This window comes from Molossus molossus, unplaced genomic scaffold, assembly GCF_014108415.1.
Source record: "Molossus molossus isolate mMolMol1 unplaced genomic scaffold, mMolMol1.p scaffold_m16_p_18, whole genome shotgun sequence".
Classification (NCBI taxonomy): Eukaryota; Metazoa; Chordata; class Mammalia; order Chiroptera; family Molossidae; genus Molossus; species Molossus molossus.
Window position 1 is genome coordinate 25,589,092 of NW_023425353.1, and position 21,066 is coordinate 25,610,157.

The following is a 21,066-nucleotide window of genomic DNA, read 5'->3' on the forward strand; positions in this document are numbered from 1 at the left end:
GCCATACTTCCTCCTGCCTCTACCCTGCCCTGTCTCACCATCAGTGGCAATGTCACTCCCTACCTCCCTGCTCCCTGGGATCATCCAGTAGCTCTCTCTTGTTCTGATGCAACTAAGCCAGGCTGGTATTCATGTAGACCCGTGATTCTCCATCCTGGTTGCACCCAGACTCACCTAGGAAATTTATAAATTCTCTTTTTTAAAATTTTTTTTCAATTACAGTTTACATTCAATATTATTTTCCATTAGTCTTGGGCGTACAGCATAATGGTTAGACAATCATATACTTTATAAAGTGTTCCCCATGATATTTCTAGTACTCAACTGGCACTATACATATTTATCACAATACTATTGACGATATTCCCTAAACTGTACTTTACATCCCCATGACTGTAACTGTCAATCTGTACTTCTCAATCCCTTTACTTTTTTATCCAGTCCCCCAGTCTCCCTCCCCTCTGCCAATCATCAGTCTGTTCTCTGTAGGAGTCTGTTTTGTTTGTTCATTTATATTGTTTTTTAGATTCCACATATAAGTGACATCATATGGTATTTGTCTTCCTCTGACTGACTTATTTCACTTAGCATAATACCCTTTAGGTTCATCCATGCTGTCACAAATGGTAAGATTTTGTTCTTTTCTTATGGTTGTTTATTATTCATATTTTTTTATCTTTTTTTCTTTTTCTTAAAGAAGACCGTTTAACAGTTCTTGTAATACTGATTTGGTGGTGGTGAACTCTTTTAGCTTTTTCTTGTCTGGGGAGCTCTTTATCTGTCCTTTGATTCTAAATGATAGCTTTGCTGGGTAGAGTAATCTTGGTTGTAGGTCCTTGCTTTTCACTTCTTTTACTATTTTGCGCCAATCCCTTCTGGCCTGCAAAGTTTCTGTTGAGAAATCTGCTAATAGTCTTATGGGAGCTCCCTTGTAGGTAACCAGCTGCTTTTCTCTTGCTTTTAAGATTCTCTCTGTCTTTAACCTTTGACATTTTTTTTTATCCTCACCGGAGGACATTTCTCCATTTTTTTTTGTTGTTGTTCGGATAAAGTGGGAGGGAGAGAGAGAGAAAGAGAAACATTGACGTGAAAGGGACACATCGAGTGGCTGCCACCCACACGACCAACCAGGGCTGGGGACAAATTGCAACCGAGGTACGCGCCCTTAGCGGGAACTGAACCCGGCTCTCTCTGAACCACAGGCCGATGCTCTAACCACTGAGCAAAACTGGCCAGGGCTGACCTTTGACATTTTAATTATGGTGTGTCTTGGTGTGGGCCTCTCTGAGTTCATCTTGTTTGGGACTCTCTGTGCTTCTTGGATTTGTATGTCTATTTCCTTCACCAGGTTAGGGAAGTTTTCTGTCATTATTTTTTCAAATAGGTTTTCAATTTCTTGCTCTTTGTCTTCTCTTTCTGGCAACCCATGATGCAAATGTTGGTATGCTTGACATTATCCCAGAGACTCCTTATGCTATCCTCATTTTTTGGATTCTTTTTTCTTTTTGCTGTTCCGATTGGGTGTTTTCTGCTTCCTTGTATCCCAAATCACTGATTTGATCCTCTGCTTCATCTACTCTATTGTTGATTCCCTATAATTTATTCTTCATTTCAGTTAGTGCATTTTTCATTTCTGACTGGTTCTTTTTTATGGTTTCTATGTCATTTTTTATGCTGTTGAAGTTCTCACTAAGTTCCTTGAGCATCCTTATAACCATTGTTTTGAACTCTGTATCTTGTAGTTTGCTGGCTTCCATTGCATCTCACTTTTTTTTCTGGAGATTTCTCCTATTTTTTCATTTGGGACTTTTTCTTTTATTTCATTTTGGTGCCTCCCTGTGTTTGTTTCTATATATTAGGTAGAGCTGCTATGTCTCCTGGGCTTGGTAGAGTGGCCTCATGTAGTAGGTGTGCTGTAGGGCCCAGTGGTGCAGCCTTCCCAGTCACCGAGCTAGGTGTTCCAGGTGTGCCCCTGTGAGGGCTGTGTGCACTGTCCTGTTGTAGTTCAGCCTTGATTCCTGTTGGCATGTCACTGGGATTGACCACCAGGCTGATCAGATGTGAGGACCAGCTGCAATTACAGTGGAGGAGCTGCTGTGCAGGGGGGCCAACCCTATGGAGCAGAACTTGCTTCAATAGGGCTTTGATACCTGCCGAGGCCACCCCTTGAGTGTGTTGCTCATGGAGGTGGTAGAGTTGTAATCTGGTGTTGTCTGAAGCTGTTCACCAGGTACACTGGCTCTGGGGACTTCCTGGAGGTGCAAAGTCAGCCACTGCCTGTGCCCTGCTCAGGGTTACCTGGCATGAGTTACAGGGTGATGTGAAGATGGCTGCTACTTGTGTTGGGCTTGAAGGTGCCTGTAAGAGGCCAAGCTGTGAACCAAGGCCAGCCGCTGTTAGTGCTGGGCCTAGGGCCACTTAACAATAGGTATGGGATACACAGAGGCCAGATGCTATTGTTGGAAAGATTTTAGGAAAGTCTGAAGCATGAGGAAAGAGAGGCCATTTGTATAGAAAAGCCACTGGAAACAGCTTGGGTGGGTCTGAAAGTTGGGTGGGGCAGGGTCTCAGGGAGTCACCAGGGTGGGACTAATAGTATTAGCAAGGTTAATGGAAACTCAGACATGGTGCCCACCTGCTGGCTCTGTGGTGAAGGCTCAGCAAAGGAACAATGGCTTCTGCCAGCACTTCTGTCTGGGAGCAAACTGCCCCTCCAGCTCTCCCAGATGCCAGAGAATTCAGTTCCTCCCTGTATGTCCCTGGTGCCTTTTGAGCTGCTGCCCCAGTGCTGGAGCTCAGAGCAAGTGAGTCTGAGTAAGTCCATGCGTGGGCCCTTTAAGAGGAACTCCTAAGGTTCCAGCAGTCCCTTGTCTCACTCAGCCACAATCCCCTCTGGTTTTAACGGCCAGAAGTTATGGGGACTTCTCTCCTGGTACCAGAACCCTGGGCTGGAGGATCTGATGTGGCGCTGGGCCCCCTTGCTTCCTAGGGAGGACCTCTGTAGCTGAGATATCCCTTCTGATTTTTAACTGCCACCTGTGGGTGTGGGACCAGCCCATCTGAGTCTCCATCCCTTCTACCAATCTCAATGTGGCTTTTCCTTTATATTCTTAATTGTAGGACTTCTGTTCAGCTAGATCTCAGGTAGTATGCATGACGGTTGTTCTGTAATTTAGTAGTACTTTTGAGTGGTTGTGGGAGGTTCTGGGTACTGCCCTTTTTTCTTTTTAATCCTCACCCGAGGATATCTTTTCCATTGATTTTCAGATAGAGTGGAAGGGAGGGGGGAGGGGAAGAGAGAGAGGGAGAGAGAAACATCGATGTGAGAGAGACACATCTATTGGTTGCCTCCCATATGACCCAACCAGGGCCGGGGATCAAACTGCAACCAAAGTACATGCCCTTGATTGGAATCAAACCCATGACTCTTTGGTCTATGGGCTAACACTCTAACTGCTGGGCCAAACCAGCTGGGGCTGGGTATGACGTTTAACACTGCCATCCTGATGGGAAACCCGTACCTTGTGTGTCTTAACTTTTTATTTTGAGAGAGTTCTAGATCCACATGTGATAAAAAATAATAGAGAGATGTCGTATACCCTTTATCCAGTTTCCTGAAGTACTCATATCCAGCATGACTGTAGTATAACATCACAACCAGGACATTAACATGGATATAATCAAACTGACTTCATTCAGATTTCACTGGCATGCACTCGTGGGTGTGTGTGTGTGTGTGTGTTTAATTCTATGCAATAGCATCGCATGTGAATTCCCATGATCACCACTGTGAAGATACACCATAGCTTATGACAAGAATCCTGTGCCACCCTTTTATAGCCACAGTCACATCCCTTCTTCCCCCTTCCCTGGCCCTGGTAACCACTGATATGCTCTCCATCTCTATGCTTTTGTCATTTCATGCAGGTTATACAAATGGAATCATACAGTTTGCAACCTTGGCTTCTTTTTACTCAGCATGATCTCGCGATCCAGGCAAGTTGTTGCACGTGTCAGGAGCTTCTTGCTTTTGTTCCTTTTTGTTGCTGAGTGGTGTTCCTGATCTCAACTTAGGTTCAACCAAATGAAATGCTCTTTTTGTATGTCAACATGATCAAAATGGGCAATTGCATGTAGTTTAACCTAATGTGTGTACGTGTGTGTGCACGTGTAGTGCTGTTTTGCATGTTGAAAGCTTCTGGCTTTACTCATGTACCATTACATTTTTGAGAGTCATCTGTGTTTATGGTGCTAGTTTTAACTGCTCTGTGGATTCTGTGGTGTGAACAGGCCACGATTCACTCCTCCATTGTCCTGCTCCCTCCTTTTCTCCACGCATGAGGCACACTCTCTGAAGCACCGGTGCAGGGCTGGCCCGCCATCAGGTGCCGTGCGGCATGAACACCACAGCCCTTGCCCCAAGACTCTCCGTGAATCACCGACCACACCTCCAGCACCTCTCACTTCTAGGGTGGCTGCCTGAACATGAGCTGCTCCCCGTCCCTGTACCTGCGCCCCTGCAGTTGCTTCCTCTTTCCTGTCAGGCAAACTCCTCCTCGTCTTCAAGGGCCCGCTGAAATCTCTCTCTCTCTTTGAAAATTGCTTCAGGGGTCTGTCTGGCCCTGAGTGAAAGAGCTGTTGTATTCTTTTCCCTCTGGGTTCTCAGGGCCAGCACAGAGCCCAGTATACAGTAGGCACTTACTGTTTGTTGGATGGCTCAGTGCAGACCACTCTGGTGTGGGAGGTATAGGTTAATGGTTAGAACAAGACGGCTCCTATGGGTGCTTGTGGGATTAGCAGAAGGCAGTGGGATGTTCCTATTTGCAGGCAAACTCACCTCCCGCACACACTTGCATACATGTGCATACAGCCACTCATACTACTTGTGCAAAATGAACATGCAGCCACCTAGGGGGAGGTGGCTTCGGGAGTGGTAAAAGCCACCTCAGGTAGACCACACACTAGAGAGATTTTGAAGAGGGATAACTGCCTATGAACATGCCTGAGTACCCCCATCAGTGGCTTTTCATGGGTGTCAGACCCTCTGCACACAAACCCTCTGCACCGTCACCCTCATATTGTTCAAAAGAGCAGCCCAGATAGAAAGGTGGAATCTAGATGATGCCAACATGGACTGACTACGTGGGGGACAGGGCAGTCATTAAATGGGTCCCTTGCCTCCCCCACTTCTACAGTTAGGGCTTAGGCCTAGGGAGCTAACCTGAGCCCTGTGGGGTCATGGGGATTGACAACATGACCATCCTGAGACTCAGGAATTCATAGGAAGGACTGAGCCTTAGACCCTAACCCCTTGTCCTCAGTTTCTCATCTGTAACATGGAGAGGCTGGAGCAGATGATCTCTAGCTGAGAGAAAAACCAGTTCTTTGCAACCCTTTCCGTCAAGGGGACCGTGGGGAGGGCTGGCAGGGCAAGGCAGAGCCACGTGGGTGCAAATGAGGCTCAGGACGCCCTCCGCCCCCATGCCACGCTGGCTAGTCTCCAGCATCACGAGCCTTGGAAGGCTCTCCTCTCCCAAGCTCTCTGATGGGATTTGGTGTGAAAGCAAAGGAATCTTTGATACAGCTTTCTGATTCTGATGTTTGGGAGAATAAATCCTAAGCACTCCCCTTTGTCTCTGCAGGAGGCTGTGATGTCGTGCTTTTAAACTTTATATATTTATTTGCTTTTTATTTTATATTTAAAAACAATTTTATAATTAACGTTCTGGTGATTTCCAGCATTTTATGTATTTTTCACTATAGTTTTACACACCTCCCCTCCACTAATGAAAGAAAATGACAACACGGAGGACTTAAATAAAAATGCCTAATTACTTATTTGCCCAAGAGAGCTGAGCAATTATGCCTGCAAAACGCCTGGCATTTTATTACCCTCTGTGAAATATTTTAATTTTCCTCTAAAAGGATTTCAAACAATCCATGGTTGCAAATGGCAGAGCTGCCTCCCCTGTAATTCAACATAATTCAATTTGTTTTCATGAACTCGAGCTCTGAAATCGCCTACGTGCATTGTTAAGAAGCAGGGGCCCACACTTTTCTCTTTTGGCTTTTTAAATCTTGACAAACCCAGAGGTTTTGCTATTGCTATAGACTTTCCAAGAGCCTTTTTATCTCCAGGGCTCCAATTCAGTAAGGGAGTTCAGGCGTGGGTATTGTTCTGTTTAGATGGACAGGAAGCAGGCCCAGGAGGGAAGTGACTTGTTATGGTCACAGACCTGCAGAGGAATAGGACTGAGGCTCTCCCCAAGCCTCCTAACTCTGTGCAGGCTTCCCTGTGTGGGCATTGAGACCTTTAGGAGTGCTGGGTGCAGCCACGGGTGTAACTTTGAGAGGACAATTCATATTCTTGTTTTGGGATACTGGGGAATAAATACATCCAAGATCAAGAAATGATGACTTGAAGAACTACAAGTTATAAATAACATCTGCAAAGGTGAGATTAATAAAATGTAGCTAGCATGTACCATCTCACACTCATTATAATGGCTATTATAAAAAATAAACAGAAAACAAGTATTGGTAAGAATATAGAGAAACTGCAACCCTGCATACTGTTGGTGGGAATGAAAATGGTGCAGCTGCCTCTGGCCAGTCTTGCTCAATGGTTAGAGCATCGGCCTGTGGACCGGAGAGTCCTGGGTTTGGTTCCTGCTAAGGGCACGTACCTCAGTTGTAGTTTGTCCCCAGTCCTGGTTGGGGTCGTGTGGGTGGTAACCAGTTGATGTGTCTCTCTCATGTCAATGTTTCTCTCTCTCTCTTCCTCCTTCTTTCCCTCCCGCTCTACCTGAAGATAAATGCAAAAATGTCCTCGGGTGAGGATAAAAAAAAAGAAAGAAAGAAAATGGTGTAGCTGCTTTGGAAAACAGTATGGTGGTTCCTCAAAAAATTAAACATGGAGTTACCATGTGATCCAGCAGTTCTACATTTGGGTCTATACTCAGAAGAACTGAAAGCAGGGACTGGAAAAGATATCTGTACACACGTTCATCGCGGCTTTTTTCACAATAGCCCAAAGGTGGAAGCAACCCACGTGCCCATCAACAGATAAATGGATAAAGAAAATGTGGTCTATTCATACAAAGGAATATTACTCAGCCTTAAAAAGAAAGGGCGTTCTGACACAGGCTGCAATGTGAATGAAGCCGAGGACATTATGATAAGTGAAATAAGCCAGTCACAAAGCACAGGAGCCGTACAATTCCACTTACACGGTGTACCTAGAACAGTCAGATTCATAGAAATAGAAAGTAGGATGGTGGTTGCCAGGGGCTTCAGGGAGGGACAAACAGGGAGTAAGTGTTTGATGGGCAGTTTCAGGGGAGATGGAAAGTTCTGGAATGGATGGTGGTGATGGGTACAACAATGTGACTGTATTTAATGCCACTGAACTGTGCACTTCAAAACAATTTCATGTTAGATAAATTTTATGTTAAGTGTATTTTACCACAATTAAAAAAAACCCCTAAAACAATCCCCTCGAACAACTCAACAACTGTAGCATGACAAATGGCAGCAGTCGCAACATGATGCTGTTTCTAAGAGTAAGTTAGAAAACGCCTTTCTGCTCCTTGGCTGTGTCTGGTGGCCTTGCTCCTCACCCCTCGAGGACAGGCGCTGGCGGCGAACCTTCCCGATGCCCGGAGGGGCCAGCCTCCACAGCAGCAGCGGCCATTTCTGAATACCGACTCTGCTCACCACTTTATGAAGCTCCCCACATGTACCACCTGGCTGTGGGAGGCAGGCTGCTGTTATCCCACTGCACAGCGTCCACACGGAGGCCCAGAGAGGGGAGCTCACCCTGCTAGCGGCTGAGCTAGGAGTGACCCCACGTGTTCCCGGCTCTGAGCCCACAGCACATGCTCTCCCGGCAGCCGTGCTCTCTGCACCAGCATTTGCGATCGCTCATGAACTGGGTAACTAACTGGCTGGTGACTGGTGCAGAGCCCATGGCAGGGGCTGTGTCTGTCTTGTTTATCGCTGCCTCCCACTGTGGGGTAACCAATGAAGAAATAAATGCTTTGGTGTCTGTGTGTGGGGTGCTGCCAATGGAGGCCAGATGTGACGGAATTTTGTCAGAATTCTGCCTCCAGAATGGTCATCTAAAGGGGCTTCTCAGCGCGAGGCCTCCCGAGGAGCATGAGGGGGCAGGGCCACACCAGTGAGGCACAGGGGCTTCCCCAGAGGCAGGAAAGCAGAAGGTTGGTGTGGGTGTCAGGGCGACAGATGGGACAGGTTAAAACCCCCGGGGAAAGCAAACTCCTTGGGCACCTTCTCAAGCTCACCAATGCATTGTGAATATGTGTGGGTGGCACGTATATGGTGTATTGTACGAGTCTGATATGTGTCATGTGTCTGTGTGTGGTGTGGTGTATGTGTGGTATGTGTATGTGTTATGTTGTGCATGCATGTAGTGTGTGGTGTGTGTGCATGGGGTATGTTTGTGTGTGTGATGTGTAGGTGCTTGGTGTATGTAGTGAGTGTGTGTGGTGTGGCGTGGTGTGTGTGTGTGTAGGCTGAGGGATTAACAGCTCTGTTAAAAATTAGAATTCCCTAACTCGGGTTATTTGCTTTAAACTCTTGTCCCGGAGATGATGTTTGCAAAACAAACAAAAAAACACACACAACCCAAAACAGTTGCTGAATTCAACACAGAGGCCCCTGCCATTTCATCTACCAGAACTCTACTCCCTATCCCACCGTGCCATCTTAATGCCCTGCAAAGTCACTTCCCCAGTCTTCTGTGCCTCTGGCACCCCTGGCACGGCCAGAGCCCGTCTCAGAGCATGGCTTGACTTGGGGGACTTTGAGGCTCATTGAAACATTGAGCCTTGGGTTTGGAGCCAGGGGATCTGAGTTCAAGAGTTACCTCTCTGCTTCCCAGAGTCACTACCTCCTCCCCCCTTTTCCTTGGTGCCCTGGTTCTAGGATTATGGGGAACACAGTTAAGCAGATCCTACCTAACTTTTGGGGGTTAATGGGGGCTCTCTGGGCATCGCAGTCACCTCAGTTTAGGAATGGGGTATGCTGAGGACCTGGGGTTTCTAACTAGGTGAAGTTGGCTTATTTACTCAGAAAAACCATCCTGCTAGGGAAGTCCTTCTTGTTCCTTCCTTCAGAATCACTTCAAGGGCTCCAGGGAGGTTTGTTTTTCTCTCAATAGTTTATATTTTCAGACATATGCCATAACTTTCCGACAACTTAGCTCGACGAGAGCCCATCCTCAGTTGAATAATTCAAACGTTCACCGGAGTGTCAACCTACTTTAAAGGAGGTCTCATAAAATATGAAATGAAAAGCCGCTCAGGTGGTTTCAGTGCGCAGAGTAAGTGTGGGCAGAAGAGGAGAGTGTTTTCCCGAGAAAGCAGAGCCATTTCCCTCCGAAGTCCGGCCGCGGCTCCCAGAAGCAGCAGTGCCAAGAGAAGCTAGAAGCCTTGATGTTCAGAGTCGGACATGGCAGAGGAAATCTGAGGGGGTGCCAGGATTTCGGAGGCAGGAAAACATTTGTGGCAAAAAGATGGTTCACAAAGCGTCCCTCGGAGGGCAAGTTTAGTTCCTAATGATTAGCAATAAGAGGGGAAAGAACCAAGCTTCTGCCATCCTCAGAAGGCATGGGGCGTGGAGCTGGGGCTGGCCCTCATACACCCTCCAGCCATGTCTGAAGTGGTTCTGAGCACTTATTAAGAGCGTACCTGCTGCTCCCCAGTCTCCCACAGCCCTCCCAGCCTCACCTTTTATTATTCCACCCCAGAGAGAGATGCCCCGGCACAGTCCACCACACTTCCTGAAGAAACCATACATCTTCAGGTCTCCGGGCCTTTGCAGGGCTATGCCTCTTTGCCCGCTTGGTAAACTCCTCCAGAATTCTCTGGGCCCCCCTCTGCCACTTGGTGGTCAGGAGCCGCCCTGGGCAGGTCCCTTGATGTTTGTGCAGCTCAGTTTTTTAAGCTGAAAGACAGGAATGGTCACATTTGCCCTGATTACTTGGAAGGGGTGTGGAGGGTAGAGCAAGGCAGTGGCTGGCAAAGCCAACCACGAGGGTAAGGCTCAGGAACCATCGCACAGGTCATACGAGCAGTGGACTGAGTACTTGCTACATGTCAAGCACCAAGCTGGGAGCACCGCACACTCTCATCTGATGTTCACAGCCACCCCAAACTGCCTCAAGGCAAAGGTGCTGCAGACGGGTTGGGCACAGAGTTGTGGGGTGCACTGGCTCTGGATCTCACAGACCTGGGTTCCCGTCCTGGCTCGGCCTCTTATCTGCCCTGGGGCGCTGGGCACACTCTATAATTCCCCCCAGCTCAGTGTACATAGCTGTGGATTACAGATGTGATGGCCTCTACTTCGTGGGGTCGCCGTACAAGGCAATATGGTGCAAGCATGCAGCACTGAGCCTGGCTCAGCGAATGCCAGTGATTATTTATATGCTCACCTTACAGACTGGAAAACAGAGGCTGGAAGAGGTTAAGTAATTTGCAGGGTCACACTCAGGTGCTGAGTGCTGGAGCCTGGAGTTTAAATCCTGGTCTAATGGACTGCAGAGCCAAAGCTCTCAGCCATCACTTTCTGGACTCGGGGTCGGGACATTTGGATTCTAAGTCCACTAACCCATGCGGTGATTTGGCAAAAGTCCCTTCCCGTTTCAGAGTAGAGCGAGGGGGCTGGAGCAGCGGGTCCCTAAGACCTGTGAATCAAGTAGATGACACCCACACAACCTATCCTTGCAAATACTTGTCTACTGTGCTTTGTTTTGTAATAATTTATTACTTATTTTTATTACAGATATCCCTCCTTTTTGCTTTTTTTTTTTTAAAGAATTAAAGGCACTACTTAATTGGGAGATCTCTGCATCAGTGCAGACTAGAGCGCTCAGGGCAGATGCAGAAGAATCAGTTCACTCAGCTGGAGGTGCTGGGACAGCACTCGTGTTGACCATGGGATGGGGACTAGGCCAGCTCCTACCTTTTTCTGCCATAAGAGCAGGAAAGTAGAGGAAGAAATATCAGTCCTGTCCTGAGCTGATTCCTTTTCTTTTTGTTAATCCTCACCAAAGATAGTTTTCCATTAATTTTTAGATAGAGTGGGAGGGAGGGAAGGGGGGAGAGAGAGAGAGAGAAATATCAATGTGAGAGAGACACATAGATTGGTTGCCTCCCGCACAACCTCAACCAGGGCCGGGGATTTAACCTGCAACCCAGGTACGTGCCCTTGATTGGGAATCAAACCTGAGACTCTTCTATCTGTGGGCTGATGCTCTAAACACTGAGCCAAACCGGCTAGGGCCTGAGCTTCTTATTCATTCATATTCATCCATCTATCACCTATATATTCATCCATCCATCCACGCATCCATTCATCCACCCTTCCATCCCAGCCACTCACATCTACCCACCCCATTCATCCCTCATTCGCCAGTTTATTCATCCCACCCACCCACACATCCATCCATCCACCCCCTACTCATCCCATCCATCTATTCATCTACTCATCCATTCACTTCCCACCCACCCATCCCTCCATCTATCCATCCATCTATCTATCATCCATGCATCCATGCAGCCATCCATCCATCCCTCCCTCCCTCTCTCCATCTACTCTTCATCTCATTGATCACTCACCCACCTCCCACCTATTTATTTACCAATCAATTCACTTACCTACCCAACCAGGACTTCCTAAGAGCCTAAGCCAGGGGCAACAGAGATGATGCAGCTGTGTCTCCCACTCTCAAGGAGCCTGCCACTTCCACCAGACAGCAACAAGACACAGAAGAATTGGTGGCCTCATGGAGGGGGAAATACAGCCTTACTCAGGGTCTTATTTTCCCAGGCCAGGCTCATTTACCAACTGAAGACGAGGAGTAGCATGAGGAAGACATTGCAGACCCTTCCTGCCCTGTCTCCTCTTGCATGGTTTAGTATGTCCTGTGGTCCAGATTTCCTAGACTGGTTTAGAGGAGGCTGGACTTCTGCCCTGGACTGAGCAGCCCCTGCCTCTGCTCAGGGTTCCTCTGGGCCTAGAAGGGTAGTTCCCAAGAGTCTCTTTACCCCAAATGGCTGGCAGACTCTGGCTGTGAGTCTGACCCTCTAAACCCCAGGTCTTCCTTCCCAAGACCACCATAGGCTAAAGATGCCCCAGGATTGGTTTCAATGACCAAGACACCCTACTCCACAGCTGTCTTTAGGGTACCCGTTAGTTGGCTTTGCCACTAATTACCTGTGTGACTTTGGGCAAGATCTCTTCCCTCTGCCCCCTGATGTTTCTGTTGTTTGTTTCCTGGTGGGCCTCTGCATTGCTACAGAGGGGATCACCTTGAATGGGAAATTTTATTGCTGAAAAAAGACAACACTGATCACACCACACGCTGAACATGGGTCTGGCGTAGTGATAAACACATTCCACTTAATAACACACTTCATCCTCACAATGATTCTATCATTCCCCCCAGAAAACTGAGGCACAGAGACGTTAAGTAATTTGTTTACATTCACACAGCTTGTGAGGGATTTGAACCCAGGCCCCCTGGCTTCCGAAGGTGAGCTTTATGCCCTGACTGGTTTGGCTCAGCGGTCAGAGCATTGGCCCATGAACCAAAGAGTCGTGGGTTTGATTCTGATCAAAGGCACGTACCTCGGGTGTGGTTCGTCCCTGGCCCTGGTCAGGGCTGTGTGGAAGGGAGGGGGGTTGGGGAGAGAGAGAGAGAACCAGTAGATGCATCTCTCTCACATTAATGTTTCTTTCTCTCTCCCTCCCTCCCTCCCTCCCTCCCACTCTATCTGAAGATAAATAGAAAAATGTCCTCAGGTGAGGATTAAAAAAATAAAAAAAGATGAGCTTTAACACCACCCAGTCATACCGGGGGGCTCTGCTGTCCCAGTCCCACTGATGGCCATTAGCCCCCCAGCAAGGAGAATCACGCGGCTAGGGTTCTTTTAGGGAACACCCAGGAAGAGAGGCACAGGGGTCTTAGGATGCCAGTGTTCAAGGCACAGAAGGGGACCCTGGAACCTAAGAAGTGACTTGGCCTGATGATAAACCAAGTCTCCTAGTTCCCAGGCCCCTACTCTCTCTCCTGTCTCAGCAGTTACACCTTCTCTGCAGGTGTAGCTGACCAACTGACCCCGTCCTTTCAGCCACCTGAACACAGCCTCAGTCAACCAACATCTGGAAATGAGAGGTTAGCTTTGCCTCCAGTGCTATGAAATGCTGCCTGATCGAGAGTTATCACTGCAGAGATGTTGCTGCAGCCCTCCTGGCGGATCCCAGAACTCCCTTTTACATATGTAATTGCATGACATATATTTCAATCCAAGCCCACCTCACAGGGCTCTGCCCACGCGGGCGCCCCTTTTCCCGGAGCTTGCTCTGGGACTCACCCTGCTCCTCTGTCTGCCACGTCTGAAGGATAAGATCACTAACAGCATCTCAGTTATTTTAGAAAAGCCTGGAGAATGGAAGAAAGCACCGCTCTCCTCCCTTGAATCCCAGATTGGGGCAGGGGGTGGGGGTGCAGAGGAAAGACAAAAAAAGCCACCATTTCTGGCATCACCCCCAGGGTTCTCTCACTGTCTGCGTGTGTTCTCGCGACCTACTTTCTCCTTTTGTCAGCTCTGCTCCCTCAGCCTGCAGCTTGGGGTGCAGTTCTTGCAGTCCCAGGGTATGGGGGCAGGAGCCACCTCCTCTTCCTCCCCTACCAGCCCTCAGCCCTTGCTGCTGACTCACATTCTCCTCCCCGTATCAATAAAGCTGCTGGCAGTGCCCACAACCCAGCCTGGTCATGGAGACTCGAGCTGGCTCAGGGGCAGAAGGGAGAGGGCAGAGCTGGGGCACATTTGGAAGGTTAGCAGAAAAGCTCAGCTGCTCACCCAGATGCTCACATTGCTGAAATGCCCTACATCTGGGTGCCGGCTGACCTCTGGACGGACAATTCTGTTTCTCTTCATTCAAATGCTCAGATGCTGGTGAATTACAAAAAAGCAACCTGTGCTTCTAAATCAAACAGGGATTATAGCATGATGAGTCTAGGCAGCTTAGCTGAGGCAGGAACATGAGGGTTTTTCTTATCAAAGTTAGTAACACCACTACTATTACTAACAACAACAGTGTCATTGGTGGTAGACTGTGAAAATGGCCATAATTAGTCTCCTTTCCAAATCCATGCCCTTTGCAACGTGAATTTGCAGTTTCTCCCATTAAGAGATGGAGTCTACTTCCCAACTCTTTGAATCTGGGCAGTTCTCTTGACTTGTGCTAGCCAACAGAATGCGGCAAAGTGACAATGTGAACAAGCCCAGTGTTAAAAGACAACAGGCCCAAAATGGAGTCACTTGTGTTAAGCAAATATCACTAAACTGAGACTCAATACCTAACCTAATTGCAATTTCAGCCTCTCTCAGGAATTTAATCTTAACCAGTCAATCTGGAATATTCTGGTCAGCACTAGTGAGAGAACCCACCTGATGGCCCCCCTTTGTCCCCCACAGGCAGGTTACCTAATCCTGAAATAATCTGCTCTTTCCCTCTTCTGGCTGTAAAAGCCTTCCATTTGTACAGCTCCTCAGAGAGCCTTTCTGCTTGCTGGATGGGATGCTGATTCATGACTCACTCAATAAAGCCAATAAGATATTTAAATTATACTCAGTTGAATTTCTGTTATTTAACAAATTTGGTGGCATCAATGCTATCCAAAGCAAACTTCTGAGGACATCCTGGGACAATGAGAAATGTAAGCATGGAACCTCATAAACCCTTTGGGTTCATTCTTTCTCACCATTTCTGGGGGCTGTGAGTAAGTACCTTTTGGTTCTGAGCTCTGCTTTCTTTGCATTGAGCTACTGATCTAATTGGCTTTCCAAAGCTCCCTGTTTGATTGGCAACCCCAGCCCTCGAGTCTGTCCCAAGATCCACGTGGGAACTGCAGGGGCAGGGCACAGTTCCCCATCTATGTGGAGCCTGCAGCCTGCAGTCCCCATTTGTTGAGGTCTGCGGGTCTGATTCTTTCCTAACCCCCAGAGTCCACGTAGGGAACTCTTGGTGGTTCTGCCTGAAGTTGGACTGGGCCCAACTTAAAAAAAACCGGGCTGCGTCTGGGATTGGACTGTGCCTGACGTGAGCTGGACTGGGTCCAGTAAGTAAAGGTTGTTGCTAATGGGAATCTTGGAAGCCACAAAAATCAGTGGGAATTGGTTGAACATTTAAGAGCTATTAGAAATTATCAGGGGGAACACTCTGTAAAGTATATGATCATCTAACCACTACGCTGCATACCTGAAACTAATATAAAATAATACTGAATGTAAACTGTAATTGAAAAAAATAAATAGATAAAAGGAGCTACTAGAGCATTCGCCATCCAACCCAGACTCCCACGTCAGGGTAAATGGGCCACGAAACTGGTTAGATTGACACCGGGTCAACCTGTCAACTTGAAGAAAATGTCCGTGCAGCAAGGTACCCTGGAGAACCCTGCACAGTCCCCTACCCAGCAGCATGTCCCTGTTAGGTATTACTTTGTCTTTGAGAGACCCAAAAGCTCTGCTGAAAAGAGATGGAAACCTTAAAAATCTAAAGATTTAGGCACACCGCCTTCCCGCACACCTGTTTATTTTATAACTAAGAACTGTGGTCCCAGAAGCTATAAATATCTACAAAAATGGCAAAATTTTACTAAGCTTGTTTTGTGTTCTGAGAGCTTGACTTGGTAACTGTAAGTTTGGGGGCCCCAAAATACAGCCAGACAGAAATGTGGGTTGTACTCCATTTGCGGCTCGGGGCCCACCGAACAGCCGTGAGCCCTCAGAGGTACCCCAATGGCCACTAGGGGGCAGATTCTAATGGGATAAGATCAGTTAAGAAGGGCACTTGAAAGTAAAGGTTTCCAAATGAAACAAACAGAGTGATATGCCTACTTTCATCGGCATGCAGAAACTTCCAAAAGTCTACAAAATTCCAAGATATCTTCATTGAAAGTTTCATTGCAAAAAGCTAATGAAAAAATGAAAGAGATAAGGGGTAGTACCTACAACAAAAGGCTGTAAAATGGACACAACTCTTACTACTCCCTCTAGCATCCTTGATTTGAGTCCTTACTCTAGTAATCCTCTGCCTGAATTGTCTTCCCTCTTGGAAGGGACTATCAGACCGGCACAACACTCTGCCAAGTTAATAGCCTTATAGACACCTCTGAATCTACCTTCGAAGGAGGGCCCCCCACGTGGACCCCTCCCAGAGCTGATGAGCCTCTGAGGAATGCTCTGGCAAACTGCTACATTATTCCCTAAAACAGCCAAGGAGGGACAAACATTATAATTAATTAAAAAAAACCCACCTTGCCAAATACTGGCAAATCCAGTATTGGAGCTGTGCTCTCTACGTTAAGCCCCATCAGAACTGCAGATGGGAAAACCCTGAAAACCTGCAGAAGCCGGCTGAACATTCTTACGAGAGTCAGCTCCCCCAGATCTGGCTGGAGTACCCAGCAGAGAGAGGAACATAACATTTTGTTTACACCCTCTTTGGGGATCCATCTGGAGTCCAAGGGGTTGTCTAATACTGCCCAAATTGGTTTCTGTTTGTCCTGACTAAAATCTACAAAGTTGCTCTGTGGTTAGAATTTGGCCAAATGGCAGAGCCTGACAGAAAAATGTTTAGGCCTTCTCCGCTAAGTTCAAATTCCAACTGCGTACCAGAGGGGATAAAAAACCTTTTAAAGCCCTTGTAAAAGGATTTGTGGGTAGATCAATCTATGCTGTCATTGAGGCTGCAAACCAGTTCCTTGGGGAATTGAGAGCAACTGTCCTCGTCTCACACATCTTTGCCAAACTAGAAATGTAGCCCCAGAGGTAGTTCAAAGGTCACCTACCTCTTTCCCGAAACCTCCCCTACTTATCACAAGGGCTTGTAAATAGTGGCGCTGGGAAACCAAAGTCCATGGAAGAACGTGCATTCTTTCCCTGTGCCTTTGACCTAAAAATGTTCTACAGACCTTAGAGGTAATCCTTTTTTTGCAATTTTGTTACAGATGTTTCTCCTTTTTCCCCCTAGACAGCCCCCCCCCCCCACCAGCACTGTTGTCTATGTCCACTGGTTAGGCATACATGCATGTAAGTTCTTTATTTCGTCCATCCCCCGCCCCCCTCTCTCTGAGGTTTGTCATTCTGAACTCCTTTCTATGTCTCTGGGTCTATTTTGTTCATCAGCTTATTTTTCTCATCATATTTATTCTTATCAGAAGGAAAACCGAAGGCGGAAAGGTCATTTGAAATTTAGGTGAATGAAAAAATCATGAGCCTTCTCCTTAAATATTAGTAGGAAAAACTGGAGCCATCTGAGCATATAAATGTAACTTATTCCAACTGTTCTTTTATAATTAGTGAGTTTTATATTATTTTACCTGTCTCATGACTAAAATTTTAAAATGAGACTATAAGGTCTCTGTTTGTGTTGTCTATGTTTATGGGTTTATATATATATTACAGATATGTGACATTTTCTACCTCCAGATGTTATTACTAAAATTAATTTGTAAAAGAGGTTGACTTAAATTGGCTTAAACAAACAAACATTTATATAAATTTAGTACTCATATACATTCTTAAAAACGTAACAGAAACTAACCTAAATGCTTTTCAGGTTCATGTAATCTGGGAAAATATTTTATAGTAAAGCTAGTTTAAGTTTGTTGATTTAATTAAAATTCCCATCTTTAGAGTTATTAGATTTGAATATAATGAGAACATACAACTCATTTACCAGGGTTTATGAGTTAGAGGGGTTCATGTTATTTTTTAGAAAATTTGTCAGCAAGAAAAATTAGCTTGGGTCCTGGCCAGGTGGCTCAGTTGGTTGGAGTGTTTGATTCTTATACATCAAAAGGTTGTAGGCTTGATTCTTCATCAGGGCATATACCTAGGTTGTGGGTTTGATCCCCAGTTGTGATGCATAAGAGAGTCAACCAATTGTTGTTCTCTCTCACATCAATGTTTCTCTCTCTCAAATCAATAAAAAACATATTTTTGGAGCAGAATTAAAAAAAATAAAAAGAGTTCTGGCTGGTTTTGCTCAGTGTTGGCTGGAAGACTGAAGGGTCTTGGGTTTGATTCCAGGTCATGGGCACATACCTGGGTTGCAGGTTTGATCCCCAACCCTGGTTGGGGTTTGTGTGGGAAGTAGCCAGTCAATGTGTCTCTCTCACATCTATGTTTCTCTCTCTGTTGCCCTCCCGCCCTCCCTTCCACTGTATCTGGAAAATAAATGGATAAATATCCTCAGGTGAGGATTAGCAACAACAAAAAATTAGCTTGGGATATTGGCTGACTTTATCTAATGTCTGATAAAGTTTCGTGGGTATGGGTATTCTAAACATAATTGTTGAGGACAAGTAATAAAAGGTTTTAAGGTGAACTTTTAAAATAGTTTTCCCAAATATATTTGGTAACCATAAACCTTAACATGTTGCTAAGTTAAATAATGGGTTAAGTTAAATTCATTGAATATCCAGATCATTTCCAAATAAGATGAAATCCTGAAACATTAATTGATGAACGTAGGTTTGTCTATTTTTGGCTTCCTTTACAGAAGAACCAAAGAAATTTGGGTCTGTTAGTACATGTGTCTTGTATCACATTGAAAAACATATTATAAGAAAGCATATGTTTCTAGAAATTATAAAAAGTATTTATAAATTTGCCAAGCCACAGAATGTTCATGTAAAAGACAGTTCAAAATTGTTTACTTCTTTATTTTTATTAGAAATTAAGGTTTTTAAAGGATATGAATTCTAATATATGTAACTAAAACTAATAGAAATAATAAGAAAAACATCTCTGTATGCAAGAAAAATAAAACGTGTTTTCAGTAAAAGAAGGTATAAGGAATGGAATTGCATTTTTTAAGGGAAAAGAAAGTAATTTTTTCCCAAGTAAAACTGATTATTTCAAAATGGGAAGGAGAAAAATAAAGAACAAATTAAAGAGCAAGTTGTAAAGAGAGAAAAAGAGAAAGAGAATTTTACCTTGTGTCTACAATTTGGCTAAAAATTAAGTTTGTTATCAGAGTTTATGTTAAACTTTAATATCAATAGTGTGCTTAAGTAAAACTATAACATAGTTTACTTTAATCTGCTAAAGGATAAAGTTTTCTTGGACTATTTGGTCTGCTCCTGATAAGAGAGTGTGAAAGGTTTTCTTTATCCTTTAAAGTAGTCTGCCTAGAAAAAACCCCAAAGATCTTGTGTCTTGTCAAAATAATCACCTATGGTTAGATGGGTACTAGACTTATGGGGGGATCACCTTGTAGGTGATCACCTTGTAGGTACTACTATGCTGTATGCCTGAAACTAATATAATATTGAATGTCAACTGTAATAGAAAAAACAAAACAAAAAATATCCATGTTCCATGTTGTCTTTATCAGGTCTTTGATGACTTAAGTAAATCTCCTAACTAACCTAGTCCTCTCAATATTAAAATGTTTTTATTCATTTTTTTTGAGAGAGAGAGGAAGGGAAAGAGAGATAGAAACATTGATGTGAGAGAGAAACATCGATTTGCTGCCTCCTGTATGCCCTGCACTGGGGATTAAGCCCACAACCCAGGCATGTGCCCTGACTGGGAATTGAACCAGGACCTCTCAGTCCATGGGATGACTCTCAATCCACTGAGCCACCCCAGCTGGGCAAGTCTTCTCAATATTAAAAAAGGTAAGTTTTGCTCAGAACTATGTAACCATGTAAATTTGCCTGTAAAGTCTTTCATTTTCACTTTGGTTAAATAGATTAGTATTGCTTCACAGTGAGCTATGATCCTATTTAACATAATGTTTTAAACATTTTTGGGGGGGTATTTTTGACAAACTTCCACCAAATAAAATCCTAAATGAAGATTTTTTTGACCTTGAATTAACTTTGGGATTTTCCAGAGGGTCCCTCTAACATCTCAAAAGATTTGTTCTCTCCTTATAAAAAAGGAGACAAACTAATTAGGTTTATTTGATATGTTAAGTCATAAGGGAAGCATTGTCAAATACGAAGTAGTACTAAGCCTTCCTTATGTTGTATCTGAATGGGTATAAGAGTTCCAGAAATTGTGTGAAATCCTTGGAAATCTGCTATGTCCTGGTGTAATGTCACCGGTCACAATTCCAGCTATCATCTTAAATTGTTGTACATTACAGAAATAACCAAAATTTCTTGTTAAATCCAATATAATGAACTCTTATTAGCTATTTATTTATTTATAATCCTCATCCGAGGACATTTTTCCATTTTTTGTTCAGATAGAGTGGGAGGGAGGGAGGGAGGGGTAGAGAGAGAGAGAGAGAGAGAGAGAGAGAGAGAGAGAGAGAGAGAGAGATGGACGTGAAAGGGACACATCGAGTGGTTGCCACCTGCATGACCCAACCAGGGCCAGGGACAAACTACAACTGAGGTACGTGCCCTTAGCAGGAACTGAACCCGGGTCTCTCTGGACTGCAGGCTGAAGCTCTAACCGCTGAGCGAAACTGGCCAGGGCTTATTAGCTTTTTAATAATGGGCATTTTACAAACCCTCTGTCATTTACACAGAGCGCTTTTGTAAAAGTGTTCCTGCAAAAGTGCTTCTTCTTCTTCAAGGAGATTCATGGAGAGAACATTGACAAGTACAGTTTTCTGATAACTTTAAGATCTTAATATGCACTGGGTAAGAATTTCTGGAACTAGCAGAAACACTGGATTCAAGCAGAACAAGAATCAACAGGACTGAATGAAACGAGGAGGAGGATTATAATTTTTATGACTTTTCGTTTGAAGCATTGTTGGTTCTCTAATGGTTTGCTTTGCCAGATTTAAGGACATATTCTCCCCCCCCCCTTAAATTATCAATAATTTGGTAAGACATACCTATGTGAACAAAGATGAAACATTTACTTTTTACTCCCTAACTATCCCTCCAGAATCGTGAAACTCTTGAGTATTTTTTTTTATGACGATATAGTTAGATTTTTGCATAAATTCAATGAGAATCTATTCTTGTAACAGGAAACAGTGGGAAATATTGGTTATATTACC

At 45.1% G+C, this 21,066-nt stretch overlaps 1 protein-coding gene across 1 annotated transcript in view; it reads right to left on the reverse strand.

Moving 5' to 3' along the window:
• The window catches only part of ATP2B2 (ATPase plasma membrane Ca2+ transporting 2), a 174,497-nt gene that overhangs the window by 33,261 nt on the left and 120,170 nt on the right, over nt 1-21,066 (reverse strand). The gene's annotated exons all lie outside the window — the stretch shown is intronic.